This window comes from Miscanthus floridulus, chromosome 3 (assembly GCF_019320115.1).
Source record: "Miscanthus floridulus cultivar M001 chromosome 3, ASM1932011v1, whole genome shotgun sequence".
Classification (NCBI taxonomy): Eukaryota; Viridiplantae; Streptophyta; class Magnoliopsida; order Poales; family Poaceae; genus Miscanthus; species Miscanthus floridulus.
In genome coordinates, this window is record NC_089582.1 from 22,800,816 (window position 1) to 22,822,206 (window position 21,391).

The window sequence follows — 21,391 nt, forward strand, 5'->3', positions numbered from 1 at the left end:
ATGCACCCTTAGGAAGCTAATGAGCAATCTTAGACTGGTCGCCGGGGACGAGGACCACTTCCTTCACCTCCATGGAATTGGTTGACGCTCGAGCGGCCTCCATGATTGGGATATCTAGGTCCTATGGGGAAATCTGCTTTCAAAGATGCGAGGCAGTCTTGCATGTGGATGGAGATGTCCATAGCCTCGATGAGCATGAAGCTTTCCTTCTCGAAAGAGTACGTGACGTCGAGGTTGGTGCGGAGGGAGAGGACCCCCTGCTCCATTGGCATCTTCTACACTAGGTATGTGCAGTGCGGCACTGTCGGGGACCTAACACCAGGGTACCCTAGGAGGTGGAACCAATAACCATCAAACGTTAAAAACTTCTGGACGGACAAGGGCGTCGCTACGTTTCTTGCCCAAATGACAGGAGTTTGGTTCCGCCTTGCCCGATGCCTTTGGGCTAGCTCCACCTCGCTCGGGGGCTTAGGGATAGACTTTGCCTCGCCCGACCCTCGAGGGCTAGGCTCGGTCTTGCCCGAGCGATAAGGGCCAGCTCCACCTCGCCTGAGAGCTTAGGGATTGACTCCGCCTCGCTCGACCCCCGAGGGATGGGCTTGGTCTCGCCTGAGGGATAAGGACTGGACTCCACCTCACTCGATGTCCGAGGACAAACCTCGCCTCACTCGATGTCCAAGGACTGCTTTCGTCTTACCTAACAACCTCTCCCCATTCCCTCATGATGATAGGTACAGGGTAGGACAAGATGTTTGGGTCAACCGTGGCTTCAAGGACCATACCCTGCGCCCTAGCAGGAAAAGTACTGCCAGGGAACGACGAGATGGGTGCTTTAGACCCTTCCAGGCCTAGCAGAGCATGAATAGTGTTGTGGGCGCATGCTCTTTGCCCTACAGAGTTGTAGGTGCCGCCTTTAGCCCTTGGACATGGAACCCGATGTAGACATACGACAACCACTACGGTCCAAAAAAGACCCTCTGGCCAATGATGGGTCCTCGACGGCCATCCACCGGAGTGGCAGCTCTCCCCTCGCGGGATAGCGGTTGCCTCCCGACAAAAGGGCCAAAGGCGGCTCCCTTCAGGTCCTCCCCACCGTCATGATGATCGAAGACCCTCCGGCCAGGTCCTCCTCCATCCGGCCTGCCCTAGGCGCCACAGCCTAGACCACCGGTGACCTAGATTGTGCCATCCCCTTGGATGCCACCATGGCAGTATCTGACCCCATCGGGCTTGTCGCGGTCGTAGCCACCTCCGGCTGGGCCCCTGGCGGCGTGAATTGTGCTGCTCCATCGGACGCCACCATGGCAGCATCCAACTCCGCCCGGCCTGCGTCTGGCACCGTCACTTGGGCCGCCAGGGGCACGAAATGCGCCACCCCCTCGAACACCACCGTGGCTGCATCAGGCTGCTCCTAGCATGTCACGGTCATGGCTGCCTACTCATCGACCACCAAGGGCACGGGCGCCACCGTGGACACCATTGGACCAGCCAATGAGGCCGCAGCGGCAGCATCACTCCTGCTCGGAACAGGGGTGATGCCAAGCAGCGTGATCCATCCCTCCTAAAGGGCAAGGCTCTTCCTAGGCGCCGGTCCCAAAGGGTGGCCCCATCACAAGAATCTGCAAAACGAAAAAAGTGCATAAGGTCGGAACGGAAAAATAAAGGAAGGGAACGAGGGGAATAGGTGACGTACTCTGATGCTTTCGGTCGACGGGTACGTTTCGGGGATGAACCCCTGGACCCCTGCTCCAACTCATGTGGGCGGGACCATTTCAACCTTGCCCCCTACTCCGACGTAGGGGGGCTTGTCTCTCTCGCCTCCGGAGGCATGGCACCAGAGCCGCTCCCCTCCATCGGCTCATGGGGTGCGGCACCAGAGCTGGCCCCTCCATCGGCTCATGGGGTGCGGCGCCAGAGCCGCCCCCTCCATTAGCTCATGGGGCATGGCATCGGAGCCACCCCCCTCCACTAGTACCTCGGCGATAGCCTTGGATCCGTCCCCTCCCATCCACCGATCCGCCGTCGGCACCCCACGGATGACGGCGGATTCTCCGGCTCCCACCGGACCCAAGGGTAGGCCCGACACCACTATCCCTGCGGACTCACTTCCTTCTGCGTGGAATGGAAGGGGTCCCACTAGGGATAGCGAGTCCTCGTTCACCAGGTCACCCCAATCCACGTCAGCTGCCGTCTCATCATCGTCGTCGTCATCATCGTTGTCGTCATCACTACTGGTCTCCTCGCCTCGATCGCGGGCTTGCTGCTTCCATATTGCCTTCTTCTTCAAAAGCTCCCTCGTCTTCTTGTCCCAACCGGCCAGGGTGCGGTTCGCTGCCACCCGGGCTGGGTCCTTCAGTAGCTGAACTGGGCTGTTCTTGAAAAATAGTCCCCCTAGCTGATCCCGCTATCCCACGGTTAGTGTCAGAGGATCAAAAATTTCAAGCAAAAGGAGGAGCAAGGAAAAAAGAAAACTTACAAAGTCAATAAACCCTAGCTCTGGCCGCATCGAGGGATGCCCCAGCACCAGGTACACAAAGCCGAGGACGGCGCCAACAGAGTCCTTCATGGGCTCCATCGCCTCCTTAATATGTTGTGCCACCTCGAAAGGAGAGAGCGCATCATTGGCAAGCGTCGTCCCTACGAACAACGCCTCAGGCACCATCGAATATAGGGGAAGCGCATGTGCCATCAGCGGCGTAACCCTCCTCGCGTGATAGGCACCAATAATCCCTGACCCCTTCACACCCCTCTCCTTTAGGGTTCGGAGGGCAGCAAGAAGGCCGTTGAGATTCTTCTTTTCCTTGGCCTTAATGCCCCATCCCCACGACTCTGGGGCCTCCAAGATGTAGCACCTAGTAAAGGCTGGCAAGGGAGTGGCGGCATCGTTCTTAATGTAGAACCATTGCGAATGCCACCCCTTGTTAGAGGTGGTCAGATGCATCAATAGATATGCCCCTGCTCGAGTGCTACGGAGGTGGATGCTGGCGCACCCCATCGGCACGTGCAGGTCCTCCTTCCCATCCCGCCTCTTCACGAGATTGATGGCAAAGAGGTACCACCATAGGTCAAAGTGGGGATCGATCCCCAAGAACTCCTCGCACAGGGCGATGAGCGTCGCAATGTGCTGAATCCCGTTGGGGGTAAGGTGTTGAAGCTCCACCTGATAGTAGTCCATCAATCCCCAAAGGAACTGATGGGCGGGCATGGCGAATCCCCGTTCATGGAAGTGGGCGAAAGAAATGACATACCGTTCGGGTGGCTCCGGTTCTGCCTCTTCACCGGGTAGCCGCCACTCCACGGTGGTGGTCAACGGGCGAAGGAGGCCTCGGCGGACGAGGCCCTCTAAGCGCTGACGAGAGATGTTGGATTTGTACCCCAGGTCCATTGCGATGGTAGGAGCAGCACGGGGAACAAGGCAGTAGTGAGTTTGATGGCAGAGGCAATATGAGTGCAAGAGGCGCATGCGATTGGCGGCTGAGGCTGAGGACGCGAAGGCGAGGAGGCAAAATGCGGAACCCTTGGGGCGAACCCCGTGGTTTTATAGGGGCGACGGATGCGAGAAGGGCAACCGTCCGCCTCGATCTCCAAGCCTGCCATGCGCAACGTCGCGTCACCTCGTGGGATACGCGCGCATGATCCTTATCCCTTCCCAAAAAATCATGCCGGACGGATCGCCTTCCCCCAGCGGACCAGGACTCTTTCTCCATCGAGGGGACGCGGGTCACAAAGCTTTACCCTCTTGCCCACCTAGGGTCCTAAGGCCAAAGGCCCATCCCAATGAGGGATAGGCCCTCAAACTACCAGGACTCAAGAAAGCAACCATTACCAGGGCCTCAATCTGTAGTCAGGACCCAGCCAAGCCGACACTGAGTAAAATTCCCGCGAATGGAATACCGCGATTCCCTTAAAAATATCCCATCGACAAAAAACAAAGTCCTTCAGCCTTACCCACGAAGGGTCCGATACTACCCCTCGGGCGACTCTACTCAAATCACCCAGGGGCTTGGGGGCTACACCCATTGGGTGCGCTCGCGCGCACCCTCTGGCAAATTAACTCCGACGAAATTGAAAACACCCTCCAGATGATTCTGTCCGAATAGCCTAGGGGCTTGGGGGCTACTGTCGAGGACCTAACATTGGGGTACCCCAGGAGGTGGAACCAATAACCATGGAACATTAAAAACTTCTGGATAGACAAGGGCGCCGCTACGTTTTTTGCCCGAATAATGGGAGTTTGGTTCTGCCTCGCCCGATGCCTTTAGGCCAGCTCCACCTTGCCCGGGGGCTTAGGGATAGACTCCGCCTTGCCCGACCCCTGAGGGCCAGGCTCGGTCTCACCCGAGGAATAAGGGCCAGCTCCACCTCGCCTGAGAGCTTAGGGATTGACTCCGCCTCGCTCGAACCCCAAGGGATGGGCTCGGTCTCGCCCAAGGGATAAGGACTGGACTCCACCTCACCCGACGTCCGAGGACAAACCTCACCTCACTCGATGTCCAAGGACTGGTTTCATCTTACCTGACAACCTCGCCCCATTCCCTCATGATGATAGGTACAGGGTAGGACAAGATGTTTGGGTCAACCGCGGCTTCAAGGACCATACCCTGCGCCCCAACAGGAAAAGTAGTGCCAGGGAATGATGGGATGGGTGCTTTAGACCCTTCCAGACATAGTAGAGCCTGAATAGTGTGGTGGGCACGTGCTCTTTGCCCTACAAAGTTGTAGGCGCCGCCTTCAGCCCCCGGGCATGGAACCCGACGTAGACATACGACAACCACTATGGTCCAAAAAAAGACTCTCGTCCTCCACTAATGACGGATATGCTCTCGCCATGATATAGTCCCAAGGGAGCGGCACCCGCTTCATGGCCCCTTGAGTCCACCAGATCGGAGCACTCGCTTTAGCCTCTGGATGCCTCCTCCGATCAAAAGGCTTTACCCACAGCACTACTTCGGACCATGACCTTGCATCCCTCCGACAGGAACTCATAAGAATCAGAAGGTGTGCGGGGCAAGGATGGGCAAGGCTCATAAGTCAAAACCACTATACTAGAGTCCATACCTTGTGCGGGGCAATACTCTGTAGCCATCCTGACATTCTACAGTGGCATCGATAGTATTTAGGCGCTTATCATCCTTTCACACCCACCGGAATGGACAACAAGGCTTGGTAGATGTGAACAAGGCTAAGTAGTGTACGCACCCTAGCCCTCTCACTTGTAAAGCTGTCCCCTTCATCTATAAAAGGGGATGTGCTTCCTCCAACAAAGGGACAGAATTTTGACAACACAACACACAACACACACAGTCAAGCTGCTACCAAGCTCTTGGCATCCTTTTGACCCTTCCATCAGAGACTTGGGACCAGTCCCTCTCTCAATCATTTGTACCCCCTACTATGAACTATTTTTCGGTGCTAATAACACAAGCAGCAATAGACTGGACATAGGGACATTTGGCGTGAACCAGTATAAATCTTGTGTCCTTTAGCGCACCATCCGGGCCAAACGCGCATTACTATAAATTTACTTTTCGGTGCTTGTACGAAACACCGACAGGCATGGCCATAAACTTGGTGAGAGCTGGTGGCCAAGGATTGCATGGTACGTCGTGTTGAAGTCAGCAACTAGGAAGTTGATGTAGTCAACGCAAAAATGCTTGGCGGTGCCGAATTGTACTAGTGTAATCTGCCCTAGAGGTAGGGATGCTTTTCTGGGAATGATCCTCCAGAATGGAGAGTCCATGGGGGTAAGGTCTTCTTTCTTGATCCCTAGCTCCTCTAAGGACCCAGCGAATAGGATGTTGAGGGTGCTCCCTCCATCAATGAGGACCTTCTAGAAGCGCACGTCCTTGATGATGGGATCTAGGACAAGTGGGAAATGCCCTAGGTATGGGATATCCAACCACTAGTCAGTCCTAGAGAAGGTGATTGGGTGCTCTGACTAGTCGAGGAACTTGGGATCAGCGATGGGGCCATCATATGTAGCGATCGACATGACATGTCAGGCTACAAGCTTCTGCTCCCGCTTGTATTTAGAGACAGATCTCCCACCAAAGATGGTGGCAATGGTCTTGATGGGGTCCTGGTAGGTTGGGCCCTTGTTCTTGCCTCGTTCTCCACCTTGACTGTCTTCAGTCTCATCATCGTCACGCTGTGGCTTCTTTGATGATTCGCCACCTAGCGTGGTCTTTAGGCCTCTACACTCTCGCATGGTGTGCTTGGGATACTTGTGGATAGGACATGGGCCATGTAGTAGCTTGCTGAAATTAGCGTCGTAGGTGCGCTTGGCATGGGCGTTGATGGTGTTGATGGAGTTATCAGGCTAGCGATGACGACCTTGTCTACCTCTCGAGCTATCCGAGTGATCATCATGCTGGGGCTCACAGTCATCCTGGCGGCGGTCGTGGTCATCTTGGTGACAGTCACGGTCGTCGCAGCGGTCTTGGTCATCACGGTGGTGATCGTGGTCATCTTAGCGTCTGTCTTCACAACGGTCATTGTTGTGACATTGGTGGTGAGCAAAGCGGGCAGCCCATTCAGCTTCTTCAGTGTTGGCATACCCGTTTGCTATTTGTATCAGTTTGTTGATGGTTGTGGGCCTCTTGCGGTATAGCTTGCCATGGAGTTGCTCATGTTGGAGCCCTTTGGTGAAAGCGGTGATGGCCTTAGGGTTAGTGATGTTGGAAATGAAATTTCTTGTCTTCAAGAAGCGCCTAATAAAGTCATGTAGGGACTCCTAGCCAGATTGATGAAGCTTCTCTAGGTCATACATGGTGCCGGGCTACTCGCACTTAGCCATGTAATTATCGGTGAAGACTTTCTTGAGGTCATCCCAAGATTGGATGGAATTCTCCCATAGGCTAAGGAGCCAGTTGTTCACAGACTGGTTAAGCATGACGGGTAGATAGTTCACCATGACATCTTCGTCTCTGCCTACAGCTCTCATGGTGATCTCGTTTAGAGTTAGCCACTGAGCGGGGTTGGCCTTTCCATCATCGGTGTTAACACCAAGAACCTTGAAACCCATAGGCCACTAGATGGCTCGGAGCCTTTCTATGAAGGGGTGAAGTCCTAATGCACCGGTAGGAAGTGGCACTTGATAGGCAGCAAATCCCTCATGTTTAGCTTCGAATTGCCAGCGACGCTCCATCTGCTTCATAGCGTGTAGACTTGCTATTTTCGATGTGGCCAAGGACATCTACGCCGGCGTTGATGTGGTCATGAAGGTCATGAGGGAGGGGTTGATTGACCTCCTAGTTGCGGTTGCCACCCCGACTTCCCTAGGGGCGCAGTGGGCGGCCGTCATGGCATGAATGAGCTTTGTAGTTGCCTCTGGATTCTCTATAGAGGTAAGGATCTCCAGCCTAAGGTCAGAGGCCCTCAGCGCTATGATGTTGGCCTCCTCCATCGTGGTAGGAGTGGCGGCTATGAGCCGATGCAGTGGAATAAGATGGGGCATCGTTTTGGAACTTGTTGACTTGGACTTGCGCTGCTATGATTTGTGCTCGGACCTTCTCGACCTCTAGAGTGTGAGGGAGTTTGTTGAGCTCGTTGAAAGCGATGGCTAGATTAGCGCTTGGAGTCTAGTAGACTACCTGGTCACCCACCATGTCAAATGCCTCCTCTAGATTATGTTGATGGTGGGGTGGGCCACGACCATCCTCATCGGCCTCTTCGGCTGCTTCAGCATCTTGGTGACGCTAGCGATTGGCGTTCTTCACTAGATGAGCTTCACGCTCTTCAGCGGTTTTGCCATCCTTGGTGACGCTGTCATGGCTGATGTGGAAAATCATGCCCTCGAACCTTGGAGGGAAAGTAGGGTAGCTTGATACAGTCTTGATTGAGCCCTCAGAATAATCGTCGAGGCTCTTGTTTAGAACATTGTGGAGAGATTTGGTCGAAAGAGTGGGTTCATCTGAAAACCAGCCACCATGTTCACCACAGGCATGGGCTGACCGGAGTCAGTTGGGTCGATCATGTTGAGGTCGGTGATGTGGTCTAGCTTGACATGGTTGACAAAGAGGTGGTGGATGGCATTCTAGTACATAGATCCTACACCCTCTAGCCCAAAGGGATAGGGTTTCGGTAGGTCCTTGATTGGGGCTTCATAGTCGGCCAAATGTAGGCCGGTAGCGGGAAGTGGTCGGCGCCGCGCCGTGCGCCCTTCTGGAGTAGCTGTGATCACCAGATTAGAATCTAGCCACCTTGAACAATGTGGTTGAGCAGGTCGCTTGGTTGAAGTGGCTTGGTAATCCTGGAGTATGAGAAATTCGTTGCTCGCTCTATATTGATCTATGACCGAATCCATGAGGAGCTGACATTCCGCTAAGTGGTCTGTGACCTAATCGATGGATGCGATCAGATCTAGCGGCAGGGCACCAGGATTGGAGATGTCATTGTAGGTGTTGGCACAATTGGCTCAAGGTGATCCTACACTGCCTCTGCGATCTCCCCATTGTTGTTGGGGTCGATGACCTAGGTCATGGATCCAACCGTGAAGATCTAGCCTAGCTTGAGAAAGGCCATGGAGCTCGGGAAGGTGACCATCTAGTACACCATGAATTTAGCACACGTAGCCCCTACCTGGCACGCCATTATCGATGAAATATGTCTAATAGTCTACCGATGGGTATGCCCATGGTAGTAGATGAATCGGTTGAGGTTCTTGTGAGGGAACCGGATGGTGACACATAACGCAAGAGACAACGATTTGATAGGTTCAGGCCATCAGTTTGACATAATACCCTACATCCTATGTCTTTGTGGATCGTATTTTGAGAGATGAGATGAAAACAAGGGGGGTCCCTACCCGCCGTATATAGCCCGGGGGTAGGGTTACAGATCAATTATTTCTATCTTGATCGGTTTTACAAGATAGGAAGTTACAGATATTATGGGATCTAGCATATCCGAGCAGGTTTCCTAGATCACCGAAGATCTTCATGCAGTCTTGCGAGGCACGCCGACCTATGTTGTGCTTTGCACAGCGTCGATTTGTAGGCTGGGTGTCCACTGGTGGCATGGCCCATGCGCCATCTTCTGGGCTAGGCCACCCCTAGCAACTCGGCCCATGTATAGCCCTACTGGTATCAGGGGTTATACCCCACAGGAGGTAACTACAACTATTTGGATACAGCCAACAAAATAAACTTGCTTGCAGTTGTACTAAGTCTAATCTCAGTGTTAGTCCTTGTACCTAGAGTAATCTTAGAGTTATGTCTAATCTAGTGGCAGCGACTGTCCCTTGTCTCTTGATATTTCGTGGTTAGTGTAGGATCATGCTATGGGTGCATAAGACTGAGTCTATGGCCACAATGCCATAGCTGTGTTTGTACTTGTACATATCATGCACGGAATGTTCGCCTCTAACATGAAGTCATGTGCTAGTAACGACAAAATTGATAAGGTTGCAGGGCATACCATAGTGCCTTGGGTGGTATTCCTATTTCCATAAGATCTAGAAACACACAAATTGTACACTCTAGTGGCCGCGAGTGTCCCTTGGCTCTTGATGTTTCATTTGCAAGACATAGGGTTGGCCGGACAACACTAATATAGTCCGGCCCTATCATTTCTAAGGTGGTCGGACTATCCTATCATGGGCATGAAAAGTTAGGCAACTATTCATTTATCGTGGTTGGTTGGTCTATGGTTAAACTTGTTACTTTGTACTATTAGGACCAAAACCAATACCTACACACCTTTTTCCTTGAATGTTTAGTCACCAAACACGCAAAACACAAAACTCTCACCACACCATAATCAATGCAACTCTCGATTTATTAAAATGTCAAATGCTTTGACTATGAGCAAACATACATGAAAGGTTACTAACATTTGTGATACGAGGTAGTTACCGTCAATTTAATCATAAGATATATGTTCATAATATATTTATTTGGAAACATAAATGTACAAGGTAGTTACCATTAAATGAAGAACATAATATATTTTCATAATAATTTTTTTGGAAACATAAATGGTTTATCAATCTTGAGAAATATTGAGTAGCATGAATAGTAGCCATGGTTTAGGTAGACAATACTTATAGAGAAATAGGCCTAGGGAGATGGAAAGCGTTTGACCATATAGTGGGCGTGATTTTGAAGTAGTCATGTGACGGAGAGTATTGGAACACATAGTGGGGAGTGAGTTCATGCAGGATCATGCTATGGGTGCATAAGACTGAGTCTATGGTCCACAATACCATAGCAGTGTACATGCTTGTACATATTGTGTTCGGAATGTTCCCCTCTAACATGAAGTCGTGTGCTAGTAAGGACAAACTCGATAAGGTTGCGGGGCACACCATAGTGCGTTGGGTGGTATTCCTATTCATATAAGATCTATAGACACACAAATTGTACACTCTAGTGGCAGCGAGTGTCCCTTGGCTCTTGATATTTCATGTGCGAGACATAGGGCTGGCCGGACAACACTACTCTAGTCCAGCCTTGTCATTTATAAGGTGGACGGATTGTCCTACCATGGGCATAATGAGTTCGGCAACTATTCGTCGATCGTGGTTGGTTGGTCTATGCTTAAACTTGTTACTTTATACTATTATGACCAAAACCAATACCTACACACCTTTTTCCATGAATGTTTAGTCACCAAACACACAAAACACAAAACTCTCGCCGCTCGATTTATTAAAATGTCAATGCTTTGAACTATGAGCAAACATACATGAAAGGTTACTAACATTTATGATACAAGGTAGTTACCATCAATTTAATCACATGATATATGTTCATAATATATTTATTTGGAAACATAAATGTACATGATAGTTACCATTAAATGAAGAACATAATATATTTTCATAATAAAAAAATTTTGGAAACATAAATGGTTGATCAATCTTGAGAAATATTGAGTAGCATGATTAGCAGCGATGGTTTAGGTAGACATTACTTATAGAGAAACAGGGCTAGGTAGATGGAAAGTGTTTGACCGTATAGTGGGCATGAGTTTGAAGTAGTCATGTGACAGAGAGTATTGTGATGCGTAGTGGGGAGGGAGTTCATGCAGGATCATGCTATGCGTGGATAAGACTAAGTCTATAGCCCACAATGCCATAGTGGTAGCGAGTGTCCCTTGGCTCTTGATATTTCATGTGTGAGACATAGGGCTGGCTGGACAATACTACTATAGTCCAGCCTTGTCATTTCTAAGGGGGGTGGGCTGTCCTATCGTGGGCATGAAAAGTTAGACTACTGCTCAGGCATTGTCTAGCTGTCTTAAATATTTCATGGCCGAACTATCCTATTGTGGCAAAAAAGATTATTAGGCACAAAACATGTTTGGTGATGAAGTGTGAATTGACAAGATAGATTGTTATGAAGACTACATTGATGAACCCAAATGTGATCATATGTTAATTGCAACAAGCACAACTAGCAAGAACGAAAAGGTGATAGTCGATCCATAAATAGTCGTACATAATGGTTCTCATAAGTAAAAGCCAAATATCATGTCTCATAGGCAAAAGCGAAATAACAAGTCTTCCTCATCAAAAGTTATCTTAACATCTGTACTTCCATCGCACCCCCCTAACTTAAGTGTCATCTCCTATCTATCTATGGTGACTGTGCATCCGAGGGACCATCCGAAGCACCTACTACCAATGGAGGAATAGGAGGGTCGGTGATGTTCTCTTTGACATTGGCGTCGATGGCATCGTGAACCTCATGGGTAGTCTAATCTGAAGGAGCAACAATAGTTTAACATTTATGATACAAAATAGTTACCATTAAATTAATCAAATAATATATCATGATAATAAATTCATTTGCAAAAATAAATAGTAACACTATGAACTATAAATTTGGTCAATCTTGAGCAATTTTGACTAACACGAATCCCATAATTGCACATTTGATATGAAATAGTCTCACCTATAGCACCTACTATCGAAGAAGGCCTAGGAGTGTCGGTGATGTTCTCTATGACACTGACGTCGCTGGCATCATGAACCTTGTTAGTCGTCTCATCTGAAGGAGCAACAATAATTTAACATTTATGATACAAAATAATTACCATTAAATTAATCAAATAATATATCTTGATAATAAATTCAATTGTAAAAATAAATAGTAAGACTATGAACTATAAATTTGGTCAATCTTGAACAATTTTGACAGACATGAATCCCATAATTGCACATTTGATACGAAATAGTGTCACCTGTAGCACCTACTGCTGAAGATAGCCTAGGAGTGTCGGTGATGTTCTCTATGAGACTAGCGTCGCCAGCATCATGAACCTTGTCAGTCATCTCATCTAAAGGAGCAACAATAGTCTCACTTGTAGGAGGAGATGATGCCGAAGAAAGCATAGGAGGGATGTTGATGTTCTCTCCTAGATTGGCGTCAACATCATCGTGAACCTTGTTGGTCATCTGACCTGTATGGGTAACATTAGTTTAACATTTATGATACAAAATATTTTCCATTAAATCTATCAAATAATATATTTTCATAATATATATATTTGAAAACATAAATGGTAACACTATGAACTATAAATTTGGTCTCACATGTAGGAGGAACAATAGTATCTATAATGGTAGTGGAAGTCACCGCTAGAGCCTTAATAGCTTTGAGAGTATCTATACCTAACTCCATGGTTGTCCTCACTATACTTTGCTCATGCACCATCCTAGGTGATGACTTAGTGTATCCAGGGGCAGCTAGACTAGGAGCTGGAGCAATTGGCCATGCTAGTAGACCTGTTTGAATGTGAGTACTCGATGAAACGTCTAGAGTGGTACAGGCAGGAAACCACCGATCCCCTGGCTAGCTGGCAACATAGCCTGAGACTTACCCTGAGGTGGGGCAAGGACTTGAAAATTAGGGGATGCAATTCTTGTGGCACTGTAAAGCTGATTAAAGCAGCCACTAAACATTGTGTACATATTAGCCACATGTGCCTGCTGATTTGCCAGGGCTTGAGAAAGAACTTGTGATTGCTGCTTCATCTGCTCTTGCATCATGATAATTGTATCTTGATTCTATCTTGACTCCGCCGCCTGATCCTGTATGGCCCATGCCATACTCTGCTTGGACTCAGTCAATACTCTAAGTATCTAAGTAAGCTCTGATGGCTGCTGAATAGCTGCTAGAGTCACCTAAGGAGGGGTAGAGGACATTGTAGCATGTGGCCCGATGTCGCTATCATCAATGCTGAACACAAACACTGAGGCCTCATCGTCATGTGCATGGCGTGGCAGCATAGGGAGGTACTCGCTATCATCTGAGTCTGAATCAGTCGATTTATCTGCACCAATCACCTCTTCTACATTCATCAGCCCTCCCAGTCCAGCCTCAAGCTCTATCTGCTCTAGGGCTGCATCCTCTTCTTTGTGTCTCTCTATTTCCTCTATTGAGAACTGCTCTTGAGCAGCTTTGAGGGCACGTTGTCTACGACGCCGATCACCACTCAACGCTGGATGGTAGGTCTAAAGCACATTTTCTGTCGCCTGGTACTCCTTCTGGCACCAATCTGGATAAGTCTCATTAAGCAGGTAGCAAATAATATGAGGGTACACCTACTGTCATCCAACATTAATAAAATCAGCAATGACATCCTCAATGTCACACAACATGAAGTCCAAGAAGTCGAACTGCTCTCTAGTCCAAATGGAGAGGAGAAGCCACTACTGTAAGCTAGTCTATGACTCCCAATTGCCCCCATGAGGGAGGACTATCTTCCTCATAGCCATGTGTAGAACTTGCACTTCTAGTCGCAGTCGGTCTGGTGTACATAGAGAGCCATCAGCGAAAGGCTGCCTAAAAAGCGGACGTATCTGCTGGTCTATAGAGAAGGTACCTCTAGCTCTCCCACGTTGGGGGGGATCCACGTCCCCATAAACTATCTGGTGTAGCTTCCTATCTAAGGCGGCAACTCCAAGATGCCTTCTCATCTTACCTAAGTAAATTCGAGTCATATGTTCATTGGCCATCAACTGAATGAACCGACGATGTGGGTTGATCCACACTATAGCATAAAACGGATGTACTCAACGAGTCATAACTCGTTCTACCTCACTGAAAAGGCAAATGAAGCCCTAGAACCTCTCAAACAGGAGGAGGATCGGCATGCCTACTGCTCTCTCAAGCTCATCCCAGCCAAGCCACCTCTGGTCTGCTATTGCAATATTTCTCATCATATAGCTCATGTGGAAGCTCTCCAGACTAATAGTCCAGAAAGCCCTGCTGCAATCTTTCTCTCTGACCTATGGAAACCAGAACGCAACATCATAGAACCTGATGGCCATTATCTTCTTTGACCTGAATCTCATAAAGTCACGGAATCTAGGCCCTCTCTCCTACTCACTCTGCTCACTTCTGTTTCTCTTTCTGCCACTTAAACCTCCTCCTCAAGTTTTAGGGCCTCGATGACCTCTTGCATGCGGTGCGCACAAGTCCGGTGCAAACACAGAAGTTTGGTGTTTCTTGTGGAACGTGTCCATCCGATGAATCTGCTCCTCAGTATACTCTTCCATCTGTACTCCCTCTGGGATAGCCTCATGGGTCTCCTCGCCCCTTAGTGCTAGGTGGCACGATTGTCTAGTCTGCCTCTCTATAATCCTCAATGCACCCCTACGACCTCGACCCCACCTTGACTCTTGGGTCAACATAGCCCTAGTGGCTTGTTCCTCTCTATCTTGTTGCTTTTCTGTCTTACTCTTCTTCTTCTTCTTTGGCTCTTCTACAACCTTCTCCTTCCCCTTTTTCATCATCTACATGAGTTCAGTGGGGGTAAGCCATGAGAATAGGTTAAACAATATAAAAATCATACAAGCATTTCATCAAACATGTAGCATGCATGATTAGCGGGAGTGAAGGCATCACCATTGCTTAGCCGATTTGCTGGCCCGCCTTAAGAAGAAGAATGTGCGCGACACCCGGGTGAATGTGCGCGACATGGGAACGGCGGTGTGTGCGACAACGGCGTCGACGTGGCCAAGGTGTCGGTGGCGCGACACGGAGATGGTGGCGCCGGTCGGGGGCGGCCGCGCAGAACCACCGTAGGTCTTGGGGACTACGGCGCGACCTTGAGCTACCTAGATCGCGAGCTTGACGACGGTGGCGGTGGCGATGGGGAGCGCAATGGTTGCGACGATGGGGAGCGACCTTGGGTGCGGCGGCGGTTAGGGCATGGGAGAAGAAAAATGGTTCAACCCCTGTTTTTAAATCTAGAGGACCGTAGGATTGTCCGGCCATTGGAAAAAGCTACTAGCCGGACTGCAGGGGAACCGCTGCTGTAAATGAATGTCTGGCCTGTTTGTTTTGTCATTGGCTGGACCGTCCTGCACAATGTATTAGTTAAAAAAATTAAAAACAAAAATTTTGGCCCGTGTGGGTTCAAACCCGGGGCTGCGGAGAGATAGAGTAGAGGCTTAACCGCTGCGTTAGGATAGGAAGTTCGATACAATGGCTTCTTTTTCTCCTTTTAGTGTTTATCGCTACAGTATTAGTTAAAAAATTAAAAAAATTGGCCCGCGTGGGGTTTGAACCTAGGCGACGGGTCGACAAAGTAGAGGCTTTACCGCTACGCTAGGATATTGGGTTCGTTGGAATAGCTTTATTTTTTGCTTTTAGTCTTTTCTTGCTGTAGTACTAAATAATAAAATGAAAAACAAAAATTTTGGCCCGCGTGGGTTCGAGCCCGGGGCTACGGGGAGAGAGTAGAGGCTTAACTGCTGCGCTAGGACTGGAAGTTTGAGAGAACAATTTCTTTTTCTCCTTTTAGTCTTTATTGCTGCAGTATTAGTTAAAACATAAAAATAAAAAATTTGGCCCACGTGGGTTCGAAACCAGGGCTGCATGGAGACAGAGTAGAGGCTTAACAGCTGCGCTAGGATAGTATGTTCGATAGAGTAGCTTTTTTTCTTCTTTTAATCTTTAGTTGCTGCGCTAGGATAGTAAGTTTGATATGATTTGTTTTTTTTTTGTTTTAAGCTTTCATAAGGCAGTATTAACTAGAGAAATCAGTATAATCCATAATAATTTATTAGTACAAATAATTATTGAAGTCACTACAAAGCAATTGTTCAAGTACACAATAAAGTTCGTGCAAACATAAGTAAATTACATATTTGGACCACGTCGCATTACATAGAGGTTGTAGTGCAGGTTATTAATTTCATAGGCTAGACCATCAGTGATGTAGAGCAGCGTATTTACTAGTGCACTCTCCCTTGCTTCACAAGATCGAGCACAAGGTCTACCAACGACTGTTACAAAAGTTCATGGAGATGTTGATAAATTTGTCACACGCACACGTTCTTGGAATCCATGTGTAGTGGGTGTTGGCCCACCAAATTCCCATTCATAAGGACCCAATTGAGGCATTGCCTGATTTAGAATTGCTTTAAAGCTACAAGCTACAAAGGTTAAGTCATACTCCTCAACCTGTAAGTGTTGAAAAAATAGATATGAGAACCATGCATATGGACATACCAATAAATATAGGTATGAGCTATGAGATTCACTAATGATCTTACCACATCAAATTGGTTGTGTTGAGCATATTTTCTGCCATAACCCGGTAGGCTTGGTGTGGGCCCATCTCACTGATATGTACAAGTCACCTTGGTCACCTCACCTAGCTTCAATTAAAAAGGTAATTCGACATTGCCAGCCACCCTGTATAGAAGGGAATCTCTCAACATTGATCTCATCAACACCAAACTTTGAGTGTCTGTTCGAACCATTGGAGCGGTTGAATTATCTATAATAAATTTAAGAATCATATATATCAAGAAAAATATATATGCATAGGTGTATTTAAAACATATTATTTTACTAAAATCATGTTCCTTACTATGCTTGGATATGGGTGCTCTGCAAACCACGAGATTGGTTGGAATCCATTGTCATATATGAAGCCGAGATCCAGGGGACGCAGTTGTCTGGCCATCTCTTCTCCTAAATTTATGTTAACACAAAAATAATAGCCTCCTCTATAATTTTTTTTAAAATATTATATATACTTGTCCTACTCCGGCCATCCCAAAATACAAAATATTTTTTAAAAAATATTATTTATTTTGTCCTAGACTATGCACATGCACGATTTGTCATGTGCTAGTTACACCATCGTATCCTATGCACGTGCATGATTTTGACCAAGATAAATACATGAAAAGCAGTCACTTACCAGATCAGGGAAAGGGAAAGGGGAGTCACGTCACCAGTGCTGCCTCCTTGCCGTCGGCAAAACATCGCTCTCGGTCTCGATGAGTGCGGGTGTTGTCGGAAGGAAAGAGAGGTAACGCGTTCACGTAAGGGGTAAAGAAGAGAAGTTACCACACATGTGTAATACGTGGGTGACTTCCAGAAGACATTAGAGGCAGTTATGTAAAGATAACCGCCCCTAAAAATAGCAACAGAGGTGATTATTTAAAGGAAACCGTCTCTGAAAATGTTCATGTACAAACAAGGGGGGCAAACATTTTCAGACGCGGTTTCCTAAAACAACCGCTGCTGAAAACGATTGTCCGACCAAATAGTATTGTTCGACCTTTGTGTTTCTGCTCTAGTCGGACTGTCCTGCTGCTCCATTTTTAAAATTTAAGTAAGCGACCGCTTTGTCGGGCATTTGTGTTTAAGTGGTGGCCGGACCGTGCTGTGGCTCCAATTTTTTCTACCCTTCATGTGGCCGCCCCTACCGTAGTAATATTTTGCATTTTGTTTATTGACAAATTCTTCAAAAGCATGAGCCAACAAAAGAAAATATACATATAAAATTATCCGTTCATTAATGTGCCACATAGTCTTAATATTATTATAAATGTTCCAGACATAAATGAATAATTAAGCTGATACAACTCTGCCTTTCGTATCAGTGCGCAGGTATGGAATGACATTTGATTTTTCCACCAGTGCTTCTACAAGATTGATCTTCTTTGGTAGGTCTCTGAATAGTTGCATTTAACAGTACTGATTGTGCTCCTCCAAATCCTCTACGCCGTCTACTCCTAGGATCCTCTGTTTCCCGGATATAACAACATGCCTCTTTGGATTCTCAGGATTAGCATAATACAGGATGTGTGCTCATGAGTAGCAGGCACCCATGTGTGATCCTTGTAACCTACATTGTCGAGGTTAACACATGTGAGTCCAAATTTCTCGACCTCAATGCCACCCGGTTGTTTGACCCTTTGGCACCAAAACATAGTGATCTGTATATCTGGTCCGTAGTCCAATTTCCATATGTCCTCTATGAAACCATAGTGTGTGAACTTCCCCAAATGCATCGATGTTTTTAATACGAACCCCACTGTTTTGAGTCATCGACTACTGGTCCTTTGCTTTGGTGTAGAATGTGTATCCATTTACATCATATGCCTACCAAGATGTGACCTGGGACGATGGCCCCTGAGCCAACCTCCGTAAGGTTTCTCCTTTCGGTTAGTCTTGTTCCCCAAGCCACATGCCAAATAGACGCTTCTGCTCATGAACGATTGAATGCTCTAAGCACCCTAGATTTTCTGTTCTTATGAGTGCAAAGTGTTTCTTGATAAATGGCTCCATCACCGATAGGTTTTGCAACACACAGGAGTGTGCTTCTTTCACTTGAGTGTATTCCTTATCGATGAATGTTTTCCTACCCTTGCTGCCTTTCCCTGCCAACCTACCTTTATGATGAGTTACAGGAAAACCAAGTGCACATTTATCCTCTTCCTGCAAGTAATCTTGACAAGCCTCAATGACTTCTTCAACACAATATCTCTCTATCATGGATCCCTCCGGGTGAGCACGATTGTGTACATAGCGGTTTAGAATAGACGTGAATCTCTCGTATGGCTACATCTCATTGAAGTACATAGGCCTGACCCACCTAACCTAGTCAACCATGTGCATCATGAGGTGTGGCATTATATCAAAAAATGATGGTGGGAAGCATTGCTCAATTTGGCCCATAGTCCTAATTCGTCCTCATGGATCTCCTTCCACATAATTTGGTTGAAGAAGTAGCACATACAGGTGATGACCATCCTCACATATATGGGCATTATAGCCCTAATAGCAATAGGAAGGAAACATGTCAACATCATATAGCAATCATGAGCATTAAAATTAGTTAATGTTAGGTCTTTCATCGAGACTAGTCTCTTGAAGTTGGAGGAGAAACCTATTGGCACTTTTAAGCCCCTTAGGCTCTGGTAGATTGTTCTTTTCTCATCATTTGCCAGGTTGTAGATAGCTTCAGGAAGGTAGTGTCTTCCATTCCCCAAGTCTTCTGGGTGAAGCTCTAGTCTAGACTCCAAACATACTAGGTCCTCCCGTGACTTCATCCCATCCTTTGTCTTGGCCTTAATGTCCATCAATATCCCAATGACGCATGCCACTAATGGAATGGCACATGGCCAAGTCCAACCAGTAAGGTAGGTACTTGAACAAGATTGACATCTTCTTGAACGACACGCCGTCAATTGGAGGTGTATCTCTCTTATTGATCTTTCCATCCTTTTTCTTTTTAGCATAGGCGTCTCTGATGTTCTTCACCATGTTATACATGCAATGCCCATCCCACCTCTCTAGTGCATGCCCTATCTCAATAGTACTACCAATGAAGTATTTCATCATCCTCTTTCTTCGGTACCTGTGTCCTTCCACTAAGAAGCGTCGGTGATGCATGTACACTAGCTTTCAGGATCCCTCTAGGAACTGAGCTGTAGTGTCAATAAAGCATTCCAAGCATCCCATGAATCCTTTGATCTATCCTGAAAGGGAAAACTATCCTAGGTAGTCAGTGATGGTAACAAAAATTATGGCTTTGCATGTGAAGGTACTCTTCACAAGTTCATCCCACATTTTCACTCCATGCTTCCATAGTGTCTCCATTTCTTGCATCAATGGCTCGAGAAAAACATCTATGTTGATACCTAGTGCTTTGGGCCCTAAAATTATAATAGTCAGCAATAAATACTTCCTCTTTGGACATAACCATGGAGGGAGGTTGTAGATTGATAGGATTATTGGCCATGTGCTGTGTGTGTTGGTCCTGTCACCAAAAGGATTCATTCCATCAGTGCTCAAAGCGAACCTGACGTTTCTTGGATCTTCATGAAATTCTTGGTACTTGGCATCGAAGTCCTTCCACTGTTGTGCATCAGATGGGTGACATAGCACTCCGTCGTCTTTCTTGCGTTCATCCAAAGCCCACCATCGCATGAGCTCTGAGTCCCTTGGGTTTGAGAACAAACACCTCAAGAAATCAATTGGTGAAAGATACCACATAACCAATGCATGAATTCATCTTTGGTTAGTATCATCTACTACTAAGGTACTATTTTCCTCTTCAACGTTCTGAGAAGTGTCATTTTTCTTTCCGCCCTTCTTTCTCTTTTTCCCAGTGTTAGTACCCTCACTACAGTCTTCACTTACTTTGTATCGACTAGCACCACAGTTTGGACACTTTGTTAGGTCTTTGAACACCCCATGATCAAGGATACAATGGTTCGGACATACATGTATTCGTTCCACACCCATCATCAGTGGACTGATAAGCTTCTTCGCTTGATACGTGTTGGTAGGCACAAAGTTTGGCTTAGGAAGCATAGCAGCCAACAGAGTCAATAGGTCATTGAAGCTTCTATTGGACTTGCCATACTTAGCCTTCAAGATCAGTATATTGAACACAAAACATAGCAACGATCACCTTTTCTCACAACCCTTTTGCCCTGGGTACAAACATTCATCCCTTGCCTTTCACACCGTCTCCAAGTTATCTAACCCTTTCAATAGTAATTCTTGTTCTACGTGGCGCAACATGTCGTCCAGAAAGTCTTCTTCATCTTCTTTGTTATCTTCACCATCATCGTCTGCACCATAGCCTTCTCCAGCACCACAGCCTTCCCCACCACCACAGTCTTCACCATCATGGCATACTATACGGTTTCGACAGTCAACACAGGGACAATATATATCCTTTGTCTTCTTAATCAAAGCGTGTTTTTTAGCTGCTTCAATAAAACCATTCACATCTTGTATTTAGGAAGCTTCATGTCTTCTTTTCATGTACATCCATGACCTATCCATATGTGCCCTTCAAAAATAAAAGGTATATTTGCATGAAGGTATTATTCGCATATAAATGTTGAAGCAATTGATGTCTATTTTTTATACAAATATTACATTATTCTAGACCCAAAGCTTAAAAATGATAAAGTAAATATAGAAATTAACTAGAGTTCATGTGAGCCAAAGTAATTAAGTTGGGCAAAATCAGTCGAAATTTCTAGGAAAAAATAAAAAAATCTAACATCATGCATGTCTCTCTCTAGATCTCTAAGTGAAAGAAATGAACATGAAAAGTTTGAAAAGAGTTTAGGTATGCCACTATCTCACCTCTCAAACGCAACTCCTTCAAAGGTTCA